Below are 15,684 nucleotides of genomic sequence, written 5' to 3'. Positions count from 1 at the left end.
TTCGCATCGTGGGTCCCGCTGCCTCATGATGATGGCGGGCATGACCTTTTTTCTGAGGTCAGGTTCCCCCTCACAGTGACGGCGAGCATGACCTTCTTTCAGAGGTCTGGTTTCTCCGCACAATGATGCACTCCAAAAAGCACTCACGATCGAAGGTGTCCCTAAGCACGGACTCTGGACGATCAGGGCGAAATAAGGCCGAATCTGTCTCTTCTACCCTCGCCTTCTTCACCGACCTGGAAGTTGCAGTGCCTTCCTGCTCGTGGGCCCTGAGATTCTGGGCCAACATCCTAGCCACATCCGCGCCCATATCTACAACAAAGGATGATCAGCATAGTCTATGAACGGCGCCACAGAAGCAGAGAAAGTTCTGGGGCTGACCTAGGCTGATATGAGGGATGCAGGGATGCAGAGATGAGGATGACTCGAAGGATGCCTGAGGCCAAGAGGGAAAAATCAAAGAAGCTCCCATGCAAAGTGAAATCCCCGAAGGGGGGAGACAGGTTTAAATAGGCGACGGGATCCGGAGCAATAATGACTGCAGGACTCCTCTGGCCAGTCCATGACCGTCACCTGGCCCACTCGCTATGGCAAGCGGCTGAAGATGGCCGACAATTAGTAAAACCATTATTGCACCATACTTGGGGCAACACTCTGGAGAGAATTCCAAAAAGAAGAAATCCTTTTCGAAAAGGCTCTAGTACCAATGTGCCAAATGCAAAAATATCTGACAACCTCTGAGTGCGGCAAGCGAGGGGGGCAACTTCGGCTGTGAGAATTTTTTGTACTTCCTTCATTCAGAACCCGAGCTCGAAAGTAGGGGGACTGATGTTGGGTATAAAATATCCCCCGATCGAAGTTTGTAAAAAACCGACCCTTCTAGGGGTTCTCCGGTGCCCGACCTTTTGTGGTGTCTCTCTGAACCCCCCCGACCGTCCGAGCTTCCAGACTTCTCCAACAATGAGCTTCTCCATCCATCTATCGTGCCGTTCCAAAGGCTCTCTAGGCCTCACTGTCAGCCGACCTTCTACAGTGATCAACTATTCTTCGAACTCCTTTCGGACGTCGTCAATATCCGAGCTTCTTCGACAACAAGGTTTCTATAGAGATCAGACTCCATCCGAGTTTCTACGGTAGTCGACCGCCTTCAAGATTCTAATCGGGCTCCTGTGAGAGCTGAACTCCTACAGCGAGCGGCCTACTTCGAACTCCTACAGTGGGCGGTCTACTCCAGATCTCTGCTATGAGCAAATTCTATTCGAGCCCTTACTATAAACATGCCTCTTTCGAACTTCCATTACAGGTAGACTTCAGTCGAGTTTCTTCATAGTCGGATCCTAGATGAGCTTCTACAGCAGGACAGGACCCACCAATCAGATCGCTACTCCTAGCTCCAACGACAATCGATTTTCGATCGAACTTCCATAGCGAATGGATATCGGATGAGCTTTTACGATGGACAGACTCCGACAGCTGGATTCTTACAATGACCGATCACCTTCGACGTCTATCGAACCTCCCCAGTGCCATCCAAAGTCCATCATCGGCCGACCCTCCGTCAGATCCCTCATGAAACCAAACTTCTCCGACGAATCATCTTCAGACGAGCTTCCACATCAAGTGAATCCCAGATGGACTTCTCTAGCAATCAGATTCCTACCAGGCTTCACCAATGAAAAGTCTCCGTCCGAGCTTCTACAGCAGATGACTCCCACCTGCAGTATCAGCGCCTAAGGTATCTGACAATAGTAGACTCGTTAGCAGCTTCGGAGACACCCGAGCTTCTCCCAGATCGACGGGATAGAGAGCCATTCCACTCCATTAGATGTCTCAGTCGAGCTCCAGCCGACAGATCCGACCTCTCTGGCAAGTCACGACAATGGCCACTATCCTATTCCACTTCCTGCAATGGATTCCACATGGCTCCACTACTCTCTGGCAAGTCACGACAACGGACACCACTCTACTCTCCATAACAAACTCCACGTGGCTCTGAACGATCCTTGACACCACTACTCTCCGTAACAAACTCCGAGCGGCTCTGAACAGCCTACTACTAGGTGGTTACAGACATCGCTGTCAAGTAGTTATGCACTCCATCTATAAAAAGGGATCCCCAGATACGTTCTTCTCTAAGCTCAAAAACTCTATCTCAAAACTCTGCTAAAATTCCCACTCGAGCACTCCATTTCTGTTGAAATAGAGTACTGACTTGAGCATCGAAAGATCTTGCCGGAGCACCCCCAACTCTGATTTAGACTTCCCTTGCAGGTCCCGACAGCGGCCGCGGTCATCTCGAATCCAGCAACTTCAGCTTCAGCAGAATTCTGCACCAATAGAACTCCTTAGGATGCGTGTCCCAAGAAAGGGGTGTATAGAACACCCAAGAGGAGAGAAAGGGAGAAGAAGAGAGGGCATGGGAAGAGCCTTTGGGTGTGAGAGACTACTAATTTTGATGCTCTAAGGATCTTAAGAGAGATCTCTTTAAATAGGCATAAGGATTGAATCCTAGTCAATCTCATAATACAAGTCCTACTTGTATTAGGATTTCTATTAACTTAAGTTATCCAACTTACATTAGGAAGCCCATTAGGCACCAATAATTGAAGCTCTTACACCTATAATTAGACATCCCAAAATACACCCAAGAGATGCCCTATATAAAAATAAAAGATCCTTTAATAAATGGACATGCCCAATTGATCAAATCAAGGTGGCGCCCTATAATAACTATCAAAGAGATTCATAAGGGACTTGCACCCTTAATTTATGTGATCCATAACCTTAGACATCCAACAATTAGAGTCTCATGAATCTTATTCATGTAGATTATTAGCAAGTAATTAAGTTAAAATTAACTTATCAAATAAGTAATATCAATGAAAAGAGGAATTAGGTCCAACCATGTGCTAGCAAGGTTACTATGAACTCAATGAGTTTTTCTAAACCTAATTGACACTTCATAAGCTCAATTACTTATTTCAGGCCTAATCTCTTTATTGTGTGACATCATAGGTTCAATTCTATCTGGTAGTGAGACATACAATGATCTCTATCATCATATCATTGAAACTCTTTCTAATGGGTCGAAATAATTTTACTCTAACTCAACAAAGATTGTCGATCTAGAATAATCCTAGTGAGCTCTCACAATCCACTAGTGACATCTAGTAGTATGTAGTGACAACCCAGTAGAACTGAAATGAACCTCTAGGTGTAGTTAACGTATGATTTAGTCTCTCTATCGTGAGTTCCAACTAGATGGCAGGTCATGGATAAATCGTCAAACCTCAACATCGGTCATATGATAGATTCAATCAGCTTAAGTCTATATGTGATTCTATGAAAACTCTTTTCCATCAATCACATTACTATGCCCATAGACTTAAGGATTAAGCCTCTTAAATCTCATAGGACTACTCCCTTCTGCTAGGGATGATAGATCCTATCTTGATGCACACCCCACTCTTACAGTAGACCAACTATCGTCAACATCCACTACAAGGGCTCCTAGAGATCCATGTTGATGTGTCAGTCAAACTCCAGTAGCCTCACTGCGAGCAGTAGTGTCATCTCAGGTCAAAGGACCAGTCATATAACTACAGCATCGAGAAAGTCACTAATGAGTGAGCAAACATCCATGTGACTGCTCGTGTTGGTCATGCTTAGTGTTAGTTGTTCTCTAACAACCACCTACACTCTCGCTCCAATATCTCTACACTGCAGACTAAAAATCCATCTATCCAAAGGAAGCAATCCGTACACTGATCTATCCAGATCAATCATCATTCCCATGATGATCCTTTGATCAGGAGTAATTTAGGAATCAACCATCCATGACATATGCCTCAAATTCTCAACTCTTTTAAAATATATGTCATCATCTTGTTAATCCCTTGGATGATTCATGGACACATAGACATGAATGGTAATATAACTGCCCAATAAGTACAAAATCATATCCTAAAGATATGAAATGTATCAGCTAAGATGGGCTTCTAGGGCATACATTCAACAATAGCATCGTATTATAACTACCTGAAAGATTTAGCATTTTGATGAAAAATTATCAAAATACCCTTTAGTGGCAAGTTACCATGTAATTCAATCTTTCAATCAAACAACATCCTAGATGAGCTGTGGGCATGAAAATATGTTAAACTCAATTATTTATTTATATGTATCTCGATCAGAACATGATGATTCAGCTGATGATACATTAGAAATTTCTTTCTAATTATCACCCTGCTTTGGTCAAAGACTTTCAAAATCACCGACCTATAAGATCACATAGGATATTCGCTCTCCTTATTAAGAGTGACTGATCTCTTATTGACTACTCACAACCTCCATGCACAGTTCACTACATCCAGAACACCCCATATAAGGATCAAAGAATCAAATTAGAAAATAAACCAAAATATGAATTCATGTACATAAGGCACCATGGTGATCTCAGGTCAAAGGATCACTTACACAACTCCTACTAGAGAATCATCAGCTGACACGTAAATAAGACACCATCGGATATTCTCTCGTAAGTCTATTCAGTGAACTCATTCTCTAATGAGCATCCACATCCTTGTATTAGTGTCACCACATAAGTGGTTGTGAGATCAACCACTCTCATCGCTGAGCATACATAGAACATGTCAGTCTTATCAGTATCATTGATCTCCGACTCAATAAATCAATGACTGAAAATATTTTAGGTCATGGCTATCAAGATTTTAGGTCTCACTGGCGTAATCTCATCATGGCCCTAAAACCATTGCTCAGACCTATGGGGTTCATTATAATCTTAAGAATAATAAGATGCAGTATATAATGAATCAAAAATATCTATTTTATTAAATATTAATATCAATTATATGAGTTTGGAAGATAAATTACAGAAAATATCCTATCATATTCCGTATGCGATTGGCTTGTAGGATATTATTCTTTCAATTGTCACCAAACAATGACTCACCTATGGAGTGCTCTGTGAAGGGAAGCGTAGTAGTTTTGTGTATGCATTTTTAAAATTTTATAGTGAAACATACATAGATTAAATAATTTAATCTACAATGCATACATAGATCAAATCTAAAACTACCGTACAGGATCTATGACATGAACTAATATACATATATGTAAATCTGAAATCTAAAATTCAACAAATATAGATCATATCTATATCAAATTAAATCATATCTGAATTATAAATTGAGTTCAAAACTCTATCCTGAGTATGGATAGGATAGCAGATCACCACATTCAAAATTCATAGTAGTAAATTTTTCATGATGCTCAGTAGCCGCACACGCGTCCGGTCTCTATGAGTATCCACATGAAGCCCTTATGCTGATCGATCTTCCCAGGAGTGCTAGCTCACGAAGACACCATGCTGTTGGCTGATCTAAGAAAAATATGAAAAAGATGAAGAACAAGGAGACTCTCTCCTTTTCTTTCGAGATCCACGCATCAGATCTGTATGATAGAGATCGAGAAAAGAATCTTTTCTTCTTAATTCTCCCATGCACAAGAGAGAATCTTTCTTTTTTCTTTTTATGCCTTTAAGAAGAATTTTTTTTTAATTTTTTATGATAAAAATTAGATCTAATATAATTTTTCATACAAAAAATAATATGAAAACCTAAGCCCTAGAAGAATCCAAAAAAAAGACCCAAGAGAAGAACCATTCTTCTCTTTTCTTCTCCTTTTTTCTCCTTGATCTAAAGCCCTAGGAAGCTCCAAACATCCAACCAGATTTTTTTAATATTTTTTCTCTAAATTTTTATGTTAAAAATTAAATCCAATCTAATTTTTATATTAGAAAAAAAAATCTGAAAGAAAAACTCCTTCTCCAAGACTACACACAAGAAAGAAGACCCTTCTTCTTCCTTCTTTTCTTCTCATTGGAAAGAATCTTTCTTCTCTAATTTTTTACTGTAAAACTAGCAAGAAGAGCTCTCTTTGATGCCTAAGAACCAGCAAGCAAAGGCCCTTGAAGATCCCTTTCAAAGAGGTGAGAGATTTGGGCTGAGGCATGTGGGGTTAGGGGCGTCCAACTCTTGGATACCCCCTCCTTTCTTTTTAGCGACTTGGAGAGGGGAGATGCCTTGTTTTCACATGCAAACATAAGAGGGGGCATGACATTCCATGTAGAGCATGGGTTCTCATGGTGAAGAGAGATGTGGCATGGAGAATTATTAGCACATGGGGTTTAGGGAGTTGATTAAGTCCTATTCCAAATAGGACTCATGATTCTTGATCAAACTTTAACTAATTGTTGGATCAATCCTAACTAATTTAAGAATTAGTTATAATAAACTAACTAATTAGGTCCTAACCCAATTATGAAACCAAATAGGCCCTAATCCAATTAGAGAATTAGTTAGATTAAGACTCCATCAATCCAGGGATTAATTTTTGGATATAAGATCATATCGTAATCAATAGGACTTGATCCAATCAAGTCTATTATCCAATAGAATTTGATCCAATCAAATCCAAATTAAATTAAATCTTTTTCATCCCTAAGATCAATTGGAACAAGTCCTGTTATCCATTAGGGCTGCATCCAATCAATCCAAAGCAAACCTAATTAAATTCAATTCAATTAGATCTGATCTAATCTCTTTGCTCAACTAAATTGAGCCAATAATAATTAAATTATTAATTAATTATTTCTTTAATTTATCAATCATTAGTAAATAATTTATTATAACTTTTGCATAGGGTTAATCATTAATCACATTAATAATTAGATCCTTCAATGATTCATAATCGTCGATCAGTCATTTGATCAGACAGGTACTTCTATGCATGTGATCCTATAGGTTCGAACCTAAGCTGATAGCATAAGAATAATTTTTATACCAATTGATATAACTATCAAGCAATAGGATCCAACATCCAGATAGACCGAATGTATGCCCAGCAATACTCTAGAATCTATGTGGATATAATTACCGTATAATTCATCTCTTTGACTCTCGATGCTCAAGGATGACTTAGGATTAAACTGTCAACCCTGAATGAGTGGTCCATATTATGTCTCAACCTCAAAAATTCTGTGACTCCTTACTAGGACTACTTTAATCAAAGTTTTACTGAATTAAAATATAGTGATGCATCATCTTTAATTCTACTTGGAGTGGTCAATCCCATCTTGACTCACACTCAAACTTCATAAGTACTTGACTATACCCAAAAATCTTCGATCACCGAATTAGAAATTCGGATAGTCTGGCATCAAAGTATAGTGAGTTACTTGCAGGTCACTGAGGTAGCCTCAGGGTAGAGGGATACTTATATCCATATCCTATCAAAGCAATCTTGGATAACAGAGTGCTCCAGAGTTGGTCACTCTCAGTGAAACATACACCTATATTTCACCTGTATGCCATACTTGTGTTACCATACGCCTTGGTTAAGAGGACAATCAACTAATATGGCACACAATGACCTACATTCGATAAAATTATTATCCTTGTAATAATTGTATCATTTAGTTGTGAGCAAGATTTAAGAACCACATGATAAATCCTCCTTTATTATTTTGGAAGTAGCTCTAAGGACTTCATCATAACATATGAGTTATGTTGGTGCAGAATTCTATCGAAGTCGGAGAAGCTAGAGCTGGGATGACCGCGGCCGCTACCAGGACCTGCAAAGAAAGTCTAAACCAGAGTTGGGGGTGTTCCGGCAAGATCCTCTGACGCTCAAGTCAGTACTCTGCTTCAACAGAAATGGAGTGCTCGAGCAAAAATTTTGGCAGAGTTTTGAGATAGAGTTACCAGCTTAGAGAAGAATGTGTCTGGGGGTTCCTTATTTATAGATGGAGGGTATAACTGACCGACCGCGATGTCTATAACCGTCTGGTAGTGGACCGCTCAGAGCTGCGTGGAGTTTGTTACGGAGAGTAGTGGCGTCAGGGGTCGTTCAGGGCCACGTGGAGCTTGTTGTGGAGAGTAGAGTGATGTCCATTATCGGGACTTGCCAGAGAGTGGTGGGGCTGCATGAAATCCATTGCAGAGAGTGGAGTAGGAGGGCGGCTCTTGTCGTGACTCATCAGAGAGTGGTGGAGCTGCATGAAATCCGTTGCAAGGAGTGGAGCAGGAGGGCGGCTCTTGTCACGACTCGTTAGAGAGCTCAGATCCGTCGACTGGAGCTCGATTGGGACATCTGATGGAGCGAAATGGCTCTCTATTGTTGATCTGGGAGAAGCTCAGATGTCCCCGAAGCTGCTGACGAGTCTACTGTTGTCGGGTAGCTTAGGTACTGATACTACAGGTGGGAGTCACGTGCTGTAGAAGCTCGGATAGAGACTTTTCATTGGCGAAGCCCGGTAGGAATCCGATTGCTAGAGAAGTCCGTCTGAGATTCGCCCGATGTGGAAACTCGCCTGAAGATGATCCATTAGGGAAGTTTGGTTTTATGAAGGATCTGGTGGAGGGTCGGCTGATGATGGACTTCAGATGGTGTTGGGGAGGTTCGGCAGGCACCGAAGGCGATCGATCGTTGTAGGAATCCAGCTACTGGAGCCCGATCGTCGTAGAAGCTCATCCAATATCCAACCGCTATGGAAGTTCGATCGAAGTCTGGTTCTTGTAGAAGGCTGAAAGGAGATCGCTTATTGTAGAAGCTCGATCAAAGGTCAGTTATCGTGGGAGCTCGGAGTAGCGACCTGGCCGATGAGTCCTGTCCCATTGTAGAAGCTCAGTCGAAGATCGGTTGTCGCGGGACCCGACTACGAAGAAGCTCGGCTGAAGTCTATCTGTAATGGAAGTTCGGAAGGAATATGTTTACAGCAGAGGCTCGAACGGGATTTGCTTACAGTAGGGATCCGAGGTAGGCCGTCCACTGTAAGGGTTCGGAGTAGACTGCTCGCAGCAGGAGTTCGGGGCAGACCACTCGTAGTGGAAGTTTGGCAGGAGTTCGGCTATCGTAGGAGCTCGGTTAGAATCCTGAAGGTAGTCGACCGTCATAGAAATATGGAAGGAGCCTGGTTACTTTAGAAATCTCATTGTCGGGGAAGCTCGGATGCTGACGAAGCCCGGAAGAAGTTTGGGGGTAGTCGATTGCTGTAGAAGGATGGCTAACAGCAAGGCTCAGAGGGCCTTTGGGGCGGCCCGATGGGTGAACACTGAGGCCCATCATCGAAAAAATCTGGACGGTCGAGGGAGTTCGGAGAGGCATCACGTAAAAGGTCGGGAGCCGGAGGAGCCCCGAAGGATCAGTCCTCTGCAGACTTCGGCCGGGGGGGCACTTTATACCCAACAAGTTCTATTTAAAAAGATGTATTTCTTATGATAAATTTGCCAGATAACATTTATCATTTTATAATTCATATACATGTATGAAGGACAATCATCTACAATCTAGATGATTGATTTTAGGATATATTTTTCAACAACTCTCACGTGGACTAAAGCCAATCAGATCGGTATCAAATATTCATCTTCCATTTATGATCATCGAACTTCTTTGATCCGATTGTTCTAGTCAATGGGTCGGCCAAATTTTCCTTTTAGTCGATCTTCTTAAGGTTGACTTTACCTCAATCTTTTCAGATAAGATGATTGTAATACAGAAAGTATTTGATTCTCAGATGAAACATCAGTTCTTCAGCTTAAGCTATGGCTCCAGCACTATTGTCAATACAGAAGGACTAGACCATCAATGAAGGGTGCCATTCCAAGCTCGCTAATGAACTATCATAACCAAATAGTTTCTTTACCAGCATCAAATATCATAAAGAACTTCATATCGTAAATAAAATTAGCTACTGAATACTGTATAGAACCTTTCTGATAGGGTCGCGATGTTGTTATTAGGACACCATGATTATCAAATTAATTTTGACTTACAAAAATATTAAAAGTATATAAAAAGTAGTGAGTCAGATCAAATCCATAAAGAAGATAGTACTTTAATTTAAAATCTTTGATTTTATAAAAAGAAAATAAAATTTTGAAGAAAATAATTTAAGTTAGAAAATAAAAATTAAAAGTATAAAAAATAAATCAGGTACTAAGATCTAATATTTAGATCTGAGCTTTTACTTGTAATAAAAATAAATAATAAAAATTTAAAAATATAAAATAAATTAGTACTAAAATCTACTAATTAGATCTTAGCATCTACTTGCAATAAAAATAAAGAACAAAAATTTAAAAATATAATAATATAAATTTTATATTAATTAAAATTAATATTTAATTATAAAAAAATTAAAAAATAATAATAAAATAAAAAAAATAAAATAGTAATAAGGATCTAAAGTTGGTCAGTGAAGTCTCATCGAGAAGATGGTTGACGATTTCTCCTTTTTTCTTCATACTATGTGGAACAAACTGACTTCTCTTCTTATTTTTCTTGGATTCTTAAATCTCTCTCAATTTTTTTTATTTTTTTATTTTTTTACTAATTTTTTTTTTTATTTTTGAATCTCTTATTTATAGGTGAATTTTTTACCTTTTTTGGATAGCAAAAGGGGTCCTAAAACCCCTCAAAATCATGTTAAACCTGTGTCCTTTAATTTTGGCCATCGAATCTTGTTTGGACAGCCTAGATCTCATCAAAAATCATCGTTTACATCTTTATCACAGATAAAAATACCGTCAGCCGTTGGATCACGCGATTGATCTATTTTGGGCCATTGATCAGCGCACAAATCTTCCTATTATCAGTCAGGAAGAATACCAGTTGTTGGATCAGGCTTCAGATCGAGTTTCAGCCATCAGATCGCACACTGGAATCCTTTATCTGGTCTAGTTCTCAGCCAGCAATGAATACAGACTATTCGATCTCGCTCAAAATCGATTTGGGTCATCGGATCGTGTACTAAAAGTGAGCCACCACTGTTGGATATGGTAAAGTGCATTCTGGATCGTCCGATCGCATGTTTGGAGTGATCTCTGCCATCCGATCATGCAAAAATGAGCCACCGCCTGTGAACCACATCAAAGATCATGAACTATTCTTATGGACAGCACCCTTGATTTTATGGACCGAGCAACTGGTTCACCATGCACCAAAGGCTAAAAAAAATAGTTTTTTGAGATATTTTGGTTTGATTTTGCTCAAATTTTGTGCCTAAAAAAATAAAAAAAAATGAATTAAATTATTTATTATTTTTTTAATTATTTTGATGCTTAAATTACTCAATTAGCTTGACATCTATTTTTCATAAATATGCTTTAATTTTATATTTTTTAAAATTATTTATTTTTATAAAAAAAATCTAATTTATTTATGAAAATAGATTTTTTAGAAGATGTTAGCACCATTATTACTAAAAATATCTAAAATAAATATAAAAATATATGACTTATCACAACCCTTAACTTGAACTTTGCTCATCCTCAAGTAAAGAAAAGATTTAGAGTTAAGTACCATTTAACTTAGAGTTTCAAATTTCACCATATAATTTTTAAAAAGACCACTAATGTTCAGTAGAGCGTGAATGAGGTATATCATCGAGGTATTAGTACTAATCAATGTAGAAGTTAAGCCAAGAATACTAAATCTTTTCAGATTTTTTTTTAAATTATCCCTACCTTTATCTCTAAATCGTTAACCTTCATAAGGATAAGTATATTGTTACTTCTGTCTTTCATTTTTATTTTAACATTGTACCGTTATTAAGTGTCTTAACCCCTTAAGCTTTCTGTTTGACCCATGTAGTGAGTTTTCAGCTAATAACGCCTCAAACCAAATGACTTTAGGGCACTAGATATAGAATATCCCTCAGACTTACTTGCTCAAATCAAATAGGCTATGAGTTAAAACTAGCTTTACAATGGAGTTTCTTTGTCCTTCATACCTTTTAACGTGAAACTTAATGCTTGCTTAGACAAAGAAACCCGGTTACTCAGCATGAAGTACTTGAAAACTTCTTATATATATATGTATATGAAGAAACGTATAGTTATCCTACACAAGTCCATAAGAAGTAAACTCTTCTTTGATGCTGGTAGAAAAATTTAGAAATACTCAAGAAAAACTATTTAAGTTCTAAACTTAACTCTTTATTGGATTTTCTTAATACTTGATCCCTCAATATCTCACAAAATCTCTGATCTGTGCATCAATTTTTTTTAAAAAAAATACTTTGTTTAACTCGATTCTTTAAGTGTAATCAGATGCTTAAATACTAAATATTAACTTATTTGAGAACTTAATTTTTTTTATTATTATTATTATTATTTTTTCAACTTAATCGATATTGTCCTCAATGGAGTAAGAAAAATAAAGGGTGCATACAAAGAGAAAGAAAAAGAGAGATGTCACCTAATCCAGAAGTCTTTTCAGAATTGGTTCTCCCTCCAACTTAGCCAATATTATCTTCAAACCCTACAAAAGATACTAAGCAAGACTCGATTAACCTAAACAAAATATAAAAAAATATCAAAAAATAGAAGCTGGATTACCTTTCAAAAAGTATTAAGTTTACCATCTTCAGCTAAACCAATGTAGATTCTACCTCACTTACCTCATGTTGAATATTGAATTGACAAATTCTAGTGGGTTAGGTGGGTGAGGTGAATCAAGCAGGACATTCACCTCCTAGATTTGAGTTTCTTCAATGGGCTCATCTAGAATTTTATTAATTTTAATGAGGAATCAGATTTAACTATTTCATCTATTAATTCAACTATCGAACAGTTTTCCTCCTTTTGAGTATATTTTAAGGTATTAAAAATACTAATTCTCACCTTTTGATCCTCAAAAAAAATATCCATGGCTCCTATTTTATAATTGATGTTGGTATTGACAGCGGCTAGGAATGGACGTCCTAAAATTATGGGATTTTGATTCAGCTCTTGGGATGGTTTCGTATCAAGTACGAGGAAGTCTATTAAAAAATAACATTGATTCACTTTAACTAAGACATCCTCAATCAGACCACGTGGTGTCTTTACAAATTTATCAACTAATTGCAGAATAACCGACATGGGTTTCAGTTCTCCAATCTTAAATTTTTCATAGACTGAGGTAAGAAGTAGGTTCACACTAGCTCCTAAGTCTAACAAAGCTCGATCAAAGGTGATGCCTCCTATAACACATGAAATCAAAGAAGCACTAGGGTCTTTCACTTTCTAAGGCAATGGGTTCAACAGGATTGCACAGACATCCTCAGACAGCATAATTTTTTTTTATTATTTTCGGTTCATGCTTTTGTATGTAAAGTTTCTTAAGAAATTTTGCATAAGTTGGAATGTGTTGAATCGCATCGAGGAAGAGTAGATTAATGCGAACTTGCTTAAACAACTCTATTAGTTCCTCGTTGTGTGCTCCTTGCTTTTTGTGAGAAGAATCAGCTTCTAAGACTGAAGAGAACGAGACTCTTGATTTATATGTCTCAAGTAAATAATCTGCGCTCTTCTTCTCTTTGTCTTTCTCACTCAAATTAGAATCATCATCAGATCAATTTTGGGCTCAGGTTCTTCTATTGGGTTAGTCTCAGTACTAACCTCTTTTTTCAATTTTTCATTTTGCCTAGCATCAGTACTAGCCTCTCTCATCTGATCTTGATATGGGTCCTTAAGAATCCTGCCACTTCTAAATTCAGTAATTGTATTGGCATTCTCAAATTGAGGATTTTTGGGAGGGCATTGAATTGATGACTAGATCTAGGTGGTTGGTGGACGGATGGATTGTTCTTGAGATTTGATATTGGTTGGCTTGGTAATTGATCTAGTTATCTTCTCATGGTAGACTCAACTAACTATCATATTTATGCTTCTAACCTAGTGATAGATTGCTGTTGGGTCATAATCAATTGTTAGAGTTGATTAAATCTATCATCGGCTAGATGGGTCTGTTGAGGAGGTGGGTATGATGGCTGATTGTGATATGGTAGCTGGGTAGGCTGACTAGGTTGACCTCTATTATATGCATAATTTTGGTATTAGGGTCTATTTTGAAAGTTTTGTACAGGAAGAATTTGGGTCTGAGCCTGAGTCTGTTGGGGTCTTCAAGAAAAATTGGGGTGATTCCTCCGACCTGGATTATATGTGTTTGAGAATGGGTCATTGACAGTCTTGGAGTAACCTTGGGCAGCTTAAACTTGTTCTTAGATGAAAGGTAAAAACTGTGCAGCCGTGGGAGATTCACTCATATGAGTGCTGGGCTAGTACAGATAGAGCAAATCTCCTGATAATTGAGAGGTGGTATGTATTGCGCAGGAGATTGTTGACCTAAGGTTAGGAACTGATCTAACTTCTAGGCAAGAAGGTCGACTTTATTTAATTTTTGAGCTATTAGGTTCAAGTCAGCCTTAGAACTAGAGTCTGTTTGTTTGATCTTAAAAATTTATGTCAGCTTTTGGTGAGGGATCGATCTTTCATAGGAAGATAATAAAGCATGATTGATCGAGTATTCATTTAAGATTTCAAACAAAGTATAAGCTTCATCCTCACTCTTACTCATGAATGTACCTCCATAAGATGCATCTACCATCTGTCTATACTGGTCACCTAAATTACTCATGAATGCACCTCCACAAGATGCATCTACCATTTATGTATACTAGTCACCTAAACTCTCATAGAAAGCTTGAATAATTTGCCATTTAGATAAGCCATGGTGTGGGCATTTTCTAAGAAGTTTCTTAAGTCTCTCCCATGACTCATAAATTTGTTCTCCTGGAAGCTGAGCAAATCCAGTGATGGCTCGTCTCATGGTGTTGGTTCGACCTATAGGATAGAATTTTTTAAGAAACTCGTGTTGCATTTCAGCCCAAGTTTGGATTGGTCTCCCTATTATGCCAACCCAGTACTTGGCTTTATCCTTAAGTGAGAAGGAGAATAGGGTCAATTAAGTGCATCATCAGTAAAATTTTGAATCTTCACCGTGGAATAGATTTCTAAGAATTCATCAGATACTTGCAAGGATCTTCATTGGTGCTTCCATAGAATGATGGGAGCATCTAGATTGTGGTTGACTCGATCTCATAATGGCTTGCAGGGTTATCAGGTAAGTGGATACAAGTCAATGGATTATAGGTGGAAAGAATAAAATATTCCTTCACCTGCCTAGATGGTTCTCTAAGGTTTCCAGCCATTTGATTTTTAAGTTTAACGTGAACCAGCCATTCAATTTCAAGATTAGGTTTAACTAGGTCAGGGTAAAGAGATCTCCTATCGTGCATGTACCAGTGCAAACCCTAATGTGTGTGATTTAGATTTTTTTTTTAAGAAGAGGGAGAAAGAAAAGAGAAGAGGAAGAAAGAGAGAGGTTCTAAAGGTGAGAACTTTAAGAAAGTCCTAGACCTAAAGATGATAAATGAGAAGAATTAGTTATGGTTATGTGTAAATTGTAATCAAGTTAACCACCAATTAAACCTAGACAACTACGGTTTTCTTAGACCTAACAGTTCAATGTAGAGTGGCTTGGCCTAAATGCAAGTTGAGTCTATTCTTACTTCCTTCAACTAGCCAGATAAGAGGTGGGGTCATAGGGGTGCCCCCATTGCTTGCCTTAGACCCCAATTAGATTGGCCAGGTAAGCTAACGGAACTAATTAAATAACCACGAGTCTACTTAGGCTTAGCCTTTGTAACCAAGAGCCTTAGACATCAGTTTCAAGGGTGAGTTCAAACTTACTTTGCACTTGACTTCACCATAATACTCAAACTGAACTTAATTGATCCTAGAGGCCAACATCAACTTAATTTTAATTAGGCTTGGG

At 38.4% G+C, this 15,684-nt stretch overlaps 1 non-coding gene across 1 annotated transcript; it reads left to right on the top strand.

Moving 5' to 3' along the window:
• The first annotated feature begins 14,572 nt into the window (after positions 1–14,572).
• Positions 14,573–14,679, top strand: LOC114913189 (small nucleolar RNA R71). Its single transcript, XR_003799233.1, has one exon. It is a non-coding gene; the product is annotated as a small nucleolar RNA R71 (small nucleolar RNA).
• Positions 14,680–15,684: the final 1,005 nt, after the last annotated feature.

This window comes from Elaeis guineensis, chromosome 13 (assembly GCF_000442705.2).
Source record: "Elaeis guineensis isolate ETL-2024a chromosome 13, EG11, whole genome shotgun sequence".
Taxonomy (NCBI): Eukaryota; Viridiplantae; Streptophyta; class Magnoliopsida; order Arecales; family Arecaceae; genus Elaeis; species Elaeis guineensis.
The sequence above is the reverse complement of the archived record's forward strand: the minus strand, read 5'-3'. Positions and strand labels throughout refer to the sequence as shown.